Source organism: the organism of the source record quoted next, unplaced genomic scaffold (assembly GCF_019419815.1).
Source record: "Pyrus x bretschneideri cultivar Hongxiangsu unplaced genomic scaffold, Pyrus_bretschneideri_v1 Contig7, whole genome shotgun sequence".
NCBI lineage: Eukaryota > Viridiplantae > Streptophyta > Magnoliopsida > Rosales > Rosaceae > Pyrus > Pyrus x bretschneideri.
The window spans coordinates 3380875-3389898 of NW_025999809.1; the positions used below are offsets into that span (position 1 = coordinate 3380875).

Consider the following 9024-nt stretch of genomic DNA (forward strand, 5'->3'; position numbering starts at 1 on the left):
GGTTCTTTAAACATTTTGACAGGAAAATCGCACAAATCACCCCCAGCTCTCATATGAAATAAGAAACAATTAATGATACTTGTGGTGGATTCTATTACCAATCTCAGTCAAATTTCGAGATTGATGCCCATGTTTTGTTTGAAAATTGGACAGGTAGCTCTCATGCATGATTAAAATACGTCATTTCATGTGTATTTTTGCGCCTTCATGTATATGTTTTGTTAAAAAATACACATATAGTGGATTCTATTACCAATCTCAATAAAAGTATATAGCCCAAGTTTTATTGAAAAGTTGGACTTCTAGCTCTCATGCATGAAAATATGTCATTTCATGTGTACTCACCGTTTCCACAGCACCATGCATAGATCACCATTCACCTCCATTGCATTCGAAATCATTTCCGACAGCTACGACGAAGGTGGGATTCTCCAAGCTGAAACCACTGAAGCCTATTTGGACAGCTTTCAGAAGGTAGGGACAAATACATTGATCGAGCTTCTCGAAAAGCTTTCGTGCTCAGGGAACCCCGTTGATTGTATTGTTTACGATGCATTCATGCCTTGGCCTCTTGATGTTGCTAAAAATTTTGGAATTGTTGGGGCAGTTTTTCTCACTCAGTCTTGTGCAGTGGACAACATTTACTACCATGTCCAACAAGGACTGCTCAAACTTCATCTGCCTCCTGACTGTGAAATTCTGCTTCCTGGATTGCCACCACTTCAGCCCTCAGACATGCCTTCTTTCATCCATGCTTTTGGGTCGTACCCGGCTTTCTTCAAGATGGTTGTGGATGATCAGTTCTCTAATGTTGACAAAGCTGATTGGATCCTCTGCAACACATTTTATGAGCTGGAAGAAGAGGTAATTGATCAATAAACATGTTGGGATTGTGCATATACACTACCAAAAAATTGGGCCTTAATTACAAAATTAAGGACGCAAATGAGAAGTTTGCGTCTCGTTAAACAACATTAAACACTAATAGGGTGAAGCAGTATCCATTCAATATAAGGCACTATGTATTGTGCCCAATGCAGCAAATAATTGACACAAACACAGTATTGATCACAGGAACCGTGCAAAGAGAACCATGTAACCTCTAGCGTGACAACTTTTTGACAAATTAAATGATTTTTAGTAGTGATGTGCAACATCATGATTAAATTGAACGATTTTCATGGTTTTTCTTTTCCAAATTCATTCCTGGAGAGGATAGATATACTAAGTAGTTTAACTTTTTTCTTAAGTGCAAAACAATCAAGAATATGTAAGATAGGTGCTTTGAATTGTTGATTCATCGCAAAGATGGCACAAAACCAATAGTTCATTATCTAATGGATTTTCTTTTCATTCTACTCAAACAGAGAGTTATCAGTATTTATCAAAGTTTATTGATTTTTCTGATTTGAATTATAATACATTTCATATCATAGAAAGCCTTATGGGAAGGCATACTTATACACAATACAAAGAAAGCTTTACACCCTTGTAACCGGATGCAACAGCACACATGCAGCAATAATACAAAGTAAATGACCTCCCTGCTGTCCAGGAGTTAGCAATCACATGCAACATTCCTTTCCAGAGTGCACACCCTTGCTGTCTTTCCTTTATGGCAATGATGACTATAGTTGTAATGATGGCAGGTACATACACCCATGTGCTTGCCGACTAGGATTTATACTAACCCATGTGCTTCTTCCAATAGTTATTAACCCTAATAACTACTGGTACTTTCAATATTCCCCCTCAAGCTGGATCCAGGAGATTTATGGAGCCAAGCTTGGACAGAAGACGTTGAAACTGATGCGAGGCCAAGGGCTTGGTGAAGATGTCGGCCAGTTGGTCAATGCTGCGGGTGTAGTGTGTCTGAATCACCTGTGACTGAACTTGTTCCCGAATGTAGTGGCAATCAACTTCAATGTGTTTCGTCCTCTCGTGAAACACTGGGTTGGATGCAATATGCATAGCAGCCTGGTTATCACAAAATAAGGACATAGGAAGTGTGGTTGGTTCACCCAAATCACACAGAAGACCCTTCAGCCATATCAATTCACATGCAGTTGAAGCCATGGCACGATACTCGGCTTCTGCACTTGACTTGGCGATGACTGTTTGCTTTTTACTCTTCCAGGTGACCAAGTTTCCACCTACAACTGTGCAGTAACCAGTAGTGGACTTACGATCGATGGTGTTGCCTGCCCAATCAGCATCGCAATACCCCATGATTTGGGTATTTTCATTCTTCTTCATGATGATACCTCGTCCAACAGAACCTTTCAAGTAACGTAGAATCCTTTTAACAAGATTCAGATGTTCGAGTGTTGGGGATTGCATGAATTGGCTCACGACACTCACAGAATGGGTGATGTCGGGTCTGGTGATGGTTAGATAAATCAATTTACTCACCAGCCTCTGATAATAGTTGATATCCGTGAGTGGCGTGCCATCCAAGGTAGGTTTCATTTTGCTGTCGAGGGGGGTGATGGCAGGTTTTGCATCGATCATGTTGGCTTCCTTGAGTAAGTCCAGGACATACTTCCGTTGGTTAAGGAATAGTCCTTTGTGAGAGGTTGCCATTTCTATACCAAGGAAGTACTTCAGGATTCCAAGGTCTTTGATTGCAAACCTTTGTCTGAGAGATTGTTTCAGGTTGCAGATCTCGTCAGGATTATCCCCCGTGATTATCAAGTCATCGACATAGATCAGTACAACCAGTTTGCCCACTGCTCCAGTTCGAACAAAGAGTGAGGAATCTGCATTGCTACTTTTGAAACCAACGCTGATGAGTACTGAGCTTAACTTGGCGTACCAAGCTCGGGGAGACTGCTTCAGCCCATAGATAGATTTGTGCAATTTGCACACTAAGTCAGGTTCATTGCTTTGGGGATGCCCTGGTGGCAACTTCATGTAGACTTCTTCTTGGAGATCACCGTGCAAGAATGCATTTTTTATGTCCATTTGGTACATGGACCACCCCTTGTTTACAGCCACAGACAATAGAACCCTGACTGAGTTCATTTTTGCCACCGGTGCAAATGTTTCTTTGTAGTCCACATCAAACGTTTGAGTGAATCCCCGAGCCACCAACCTTGCTTTGTGTCTCTCAATCGATCCATCTAAATTGAATTTGAACTTGTAGATCCATTTACAGCCCACGGCTTTCTTGCCTTTTGGAAGTTTGGTGATGGTCCAGGTTTTGTGTTGGTCTAGGGCTTGAAGTTCTTCATTCATTGCTTTCTTCCACACTCCTTGGCTGTTGGCATCATCAAAGCTTTGAGGTTCACTATATCGTGAAATGCTACTTAGGTAGGATGCATGTTTCTGTGTCACTCTTCTGTACGTCACATAGTTGGAGATGGGATGTGTGGGTTTGTAGGTGACAAAGTCTTGAAACCTTGTGGGAAGTTGTCTCGCACGCATTGGATTTCGGCGTGGAGCAGGAGTAGGTGTCTCACATCCATTGACACCTTGAATTTCAGTGTGAGTATCATCTTGGTTGTCCCCACCTTCGTGCAGTATATCTCCTGAGGTGCAGCCATCAATGTCACCATCTGTAACTTCATGGTTGTGACCTTGTTCTGATGAGGCTTCAAGCTCGACGTTTGGCAGTGGGAACACATCTAAAATACCATTATCCCCTTGGCTTGTCATTTCACATTGTTTGCCAAAAAAAGGGTTAGTTTCATGGAATTGAACATCTTTGGACACAAGTAATCTCCTCAGTTGGGGATTATAACACTTGTACCCCTTTTGTGAAGAAGAGTAACCAAGAAATATACATTTAGCAGCTCTGGGATCTAGTTTGTCTCGGTGATGAGATTGAATGTGGACAAAACATACGCAGCCAAAAACCCTAAGATGTGAGAGGTCGATCTTGTTGCCTTTCATAACTTCAAGAGGGGATTTGAACTCCAAGACTCGGCTGGGGAGTCTATTGATGATGTAGGCAGCTACCATAACCCCTTGAGACCAAAATCTCTTTGGTACATTCATTTGTAACATTAGAGCTCTAGTTTTTTCAAGCAAGTCACGGTTTTTTCGTGCAGCGACACCGTTTTGCTGAGGTGTACCAACGCAACTTGTTTGGTGCATGATGCCATGAGTGCTTAAATAATGTTTCATGATATGAGATGTGTATTCGGTACCATTATCAGATCTAAGAGTTTGGATTTGAGAGGAGAAATGGTTTTTAACAAGGTTATGGTAGTCTTTGAACACTTCCATTACTTCATGCTTATACTTTAAAAGATATAACCATGTGACTCGAGAGAAGTCATCCACAAAGATCACAAAGTACTTATAACCATCAAAAGATTCATTAATAGGTCCCCATACATCAGAATGGACTAGTTCAAAACATCTACTAGTTCTGGACAATGAAGATTTGAAAGGAACCGAGTGGCCTTAGACAAATGGCAGGTTTCACATGAGGTTACATCCTTTCCTAGATTTGGAAACAAGGTCGACAAAATGGTTGGGGGCGGGTGAGCTAAACGTTGATGCCACAATTGGTTCTCTTGAATGGGATTGAACTTGACTTGGAACCCCCTGGGATTGTTCTTTGACATGTAATAGAGACCATCTAGGAAAAACACTTCACCAATCGTCTTCTTGGTGGCACAATCCTGAAAAATGACATTGTGAGGGGAGAATATGGCCAAACAGTTCAAGGTTTTTGTGATTTTACCCACAGAAAGGAGTTGAAATGGAAAGGAAGGAACATATAGGGCCACTGACTCAATAACATCAGACATTAGGTTTATTTTTTTCCTTTCCTAAAACTCTCGCATTCTCCCCATTTGCAGTTGAAACTTGAGAGGAATTTGATAATTTTTCAAACTTATTAGGCTTAGATATATGGTTGGTCATATGATCTGTGGCACCCGAATCCACAACCCAAAAATCATGCAACATATTTATATTAAGAGCAGTTTTAAAAGCTTTCATGATACCTTGCATGTCTTCTTGGGGTATGGCTTTGGAGTCCTCCAGGAAACCAGCAAACTTGCCTAGTAAAGCCGTCGAGTTTTCTTCTTCCAAGTTGTCTCCTCGGTTGCTTCCAGCACTTCCTTTCCTGCCTTGAAAGTACAGTGCAAACTCATTCATGAGTTCAGCAGGATTTGCTGTGAAGGTTTTTAATGTGTCAGACCCCTTAGAAGTAGAGGCAGAAGCATGATTGGCACGATGTACAGTACGGTTCATCCTTTGTGTACCCTTGTTGTCCTTCATGAAGTCCGGTTTTAATTCTGGATGTAAAATCCAGCACATTTCCTTGACATGACCGGTAGAGTTACAGTGTTGACATTTCAAATGTGGGTGCTTTCCCTTGTACTTCCTCTCGTTGGTCAGGTACGCCCTGGCATCAGGTACACTAGCCTTTGTACTCATGTTCATGACCTTCCTCCTCACTTCTTCACGTTGGATTGTTGCACATACACTGGTGAAGGAAGGGAGTTCAGAGTTCATGAGTATGTGACTTCGTAGATCTTCATATTCCGAATCGAGACTAGACAGAAGTTAAAATATCTTGTCTTCTTCTGCTCGTTTGCGAATCACAGCAGCATCGATCGTATGAGGACGATATGTTTCTAATTCATTCCACATGCTTTTCATGCTCCCTAAGAGTTGCACAAATGGTTTACCTTCTTGTTGAAGATTGGATATGTCCCTTTTCAGTTGGAAGACTCGTGCAGCATTATTCTGACTGCCATACATTTCCTTGACAGTCTCCCATAGCTGAAATGAGGATTCCGAATAGCTGAATATTTCAGCTAGCTTGCGATCCATGGAATTGATGAGCCACGACATAACCAGTTGATCTTTGCTAAGCCAGGATTCATAGTTTGGTGAGGAAGCATCAGGTACTTCGATGCTCCCATTTATGAACCCTAACCTGGACCTTCCACCTAGAGCGAGGGATACAGCTCTTGACCAAGGCAAATAGTTAAACTCATTCAACAGAACTGAGCTTAACCTTTGATTTGGATTAACATCCATCTCAGGCATATTCCCGGATGAAATCACCGGTGAACTTTCAGCATCTGATCTTAATGGATTTTCTTCAGCCATGTTGGAGGATGAACACGCTCAACAAGTAGTAAAGTAGAAGCAGGTTATATTCCCTGCTCTGATACCATATTGATTTTTCTGATTTGAATTGTAATACATTTCATATCATAGAAAGCCTTATGGGAAGGCATACTTATACACAATACAAAGAAAGCTTTACACCTTTGTAACCGGATGCAACAGCACACATACAGCAATAATACAAAGTAAATGACCTCCCTGCTGTCCAGGAGTCAGCAATCACATGCAACATTCCTTTCCAGAGTGCACACCCTTGCTGTCTTTCCTTTATGGCAATGATGACTATAGTTGTAATGATGGCAGGTACATACACCCATGTGCTTGCCGACTAGGATTTATACTAACCTATGTGCTTCTTCCAATAGTTATTAACCCTAATAACTACTGGTACTTGCAATAAAGTTGTTCCTATCTCATGGAAGTTCGTTATTGGATCAAATGACAAAGACATTGTTAAGAAAAAGAGAGCGTTTTCCGAATGAAATGAAACTGAATTCATGTAAAAAGAGAGTAATTGAGCTTACAAACATTAAATTTAATTCCAAGCTTATATTTGATGTTTTGATTTGTTTGTGCATATATAGGTGGTGGATTGGATGGCAAAGTTTTGGCCATTGAGGACGATCAGTCCAACCATACCATCAAAGTACTTGGATAAGCGGCGGGAAGATGACACAAAATATGGCTTTAGTCTTTTTAATCCAAACACTGATGCCTGTATGAAATGGCTAAATGCAAAGCCAAAAGAGTCTGTAGCTTATGTGTGTCCTTTGGCAGCTTAGCAGAACTGGGAGCTGAGCAAATGGAGGAACTAAGTCGGGGTTTGAAGAGGAGCAAAAGCTACTTCTTGTGGGTGGTTAGAGAAAAAGAAGCGGCTAAGCTACCAAAAGGATTTGTAGAGAAGACATCGGAGAAGGCTTTCGTGGTCTCGTGGTGCCCCCAGTTGGAGGTTTAAGCACGTGAGGCTGTGGGATGCTTTGTGACACATTGTGGTTGGAATTCTACTTTGGAGGCTATGAGTTTGGGTGTTCCAATGGTGGCAGTGCCGCAGTGGACTGACCAAAGCACCAATGCCAGGTTTATTATGGATGTGTGGAAAATGGGGCTTACAGCTTCAGCTGATGAGAATGGAATAGTGAGACAAGAAGAAATAGCACGTTGTGTGAGGGAAATATTGGAAGGGGATAGAGGGACGGAAATTCGAATGAACGCTTTGAAGTGGAAAATGTTGGCTACAACGGCAGTGGATGAAGGTGGAAGTTCTGATAAAAACATCGATGAGTTCATTGCAAAACTAGTATACAACTAGGTTTACTTTTGGTGTTTGAAAAATAAGAGGACGCGTTTCATGTCTTTGGGAATACAAATGGATGTTCTTTAATTTATCTGGTTACCTTTTTTGTGCAATTCAATGAACTTGTAGTCCGGCAATGGATTTTTTTCCAACAAAAATAAAAATAAAAAAAATAAAAACACAATTTATGTTTTGTAAAATTTGCAAAGTTTATGAGATCAATAATTAATCATGTGCAGAGTATTAAGAATATATTGTAATTAATGTATAATATTGTATTAGTCTAAACTAGAGAAGGTTATTCCATGAATTGTGGATCACGACTTTATAGGATTGGAATCAGGGTTTGACTTTTCTATTTGTATTTGTATATATATGGGCCACTTACCCTCTGTTCAATATTTGAAATATTTCAGCCATATTATTTCCTTCATATGTCAATCCCAGGAACTACCTAGCTCTTTCTTAATTTGGTATCAACACAGGCTCTTCGATCCACTTCATCAAACCCTAGCAAAATTACAAACACCATGACAGACAATCCAACACCCAACGCCAACACAAACAACAATCCTAGTATGGATTTATCACATCCATACTATATTCATCCTTCAGATCACCCTGGCCATTTTCTTGTTTCTGAAAGATTGAATGGCACCAATTATTCCTCTTGGAGCAAATCTATGCTTCATGCATTACGAGCCAAAAATAAAATTGGATTCATTGATGGATCCATTAAACCCCCTCCCGAAGATAAAAAACCAGGTGATTATGCCCTATGGGCACGCTGCAACAGCATGATCCTATCATGGATTTCGAATTCGGTAGAGTCTCATCTCTCGACCGGAGTTGTCCATGCCGAATCTGCATACACGATTTGGGAGGATTTCAAGCATCAATTTTCCCAACAAAACACACGAACAATTTACCAAATCCAGAAACAGATTGCTTCTCTATCACAAGGCTCCCTGACCGTCTCAGCATACTTTACAGAACTCAAGCATCTCTGGACTTAACTCGATGCATATGAAGACCCCATCATTTGCAACATGATGGATAAGCATCATGAGCAACGAGACAAATACCGAATCATGCAATTTCTTATGGGCCTCAACGATGTTCATGACATCGTTCGCACCAGCATTCTCATGATGACGCCATTGCCCAATATTCTTCAAGCTTATTCCTTTGTCAGGAATCACGAATTGATCCTTCCCTAAAGCCTTTTGATGCGAGATTTATACGCGCACAAATTAAACCCTCTTTTTGACAATTGTAGTAATGATGTAAGTAGGGATCGTTCTGGACCGGGGATTAGGAGGGATTGTTAATCACTTGGAAACTGACTCAAAAACGTAAAATAAAGTTTAAAACACTATACTAGACTCAAAGAATGCAAAACTAAACTTTAAAACATTAAGACAAACCAAAAGACTCAAAACAAGTTCAAAAGACTCAAAACTAATTTTGGACGAATTTAAGATTATGGCTTGATTCAAAATACTTTAAAACATAAACTAAACAGATTCTAAGCACTGAAGAACAAGAAAGTAAAGGGGGGGGGGGGAAGAGTTTTGATTTGACGAAAATTGAAATAACAAAACAAGTTAATAAACTAAGCAGAATGTAAATAT

General features: G+C 40.4%; 1 pseudogene; it reads left to right on the forward strand.

The window, feature by feature from the left end:
* Positions 1 to 333: 333 nt before the first annotated feature.
* LOC125472457 lies at positions 334 to 7542 on the forward strand (annotated as a pseudogene).
* Positions 7543 to 9024: the final 1482 nt, after the last annotated feature.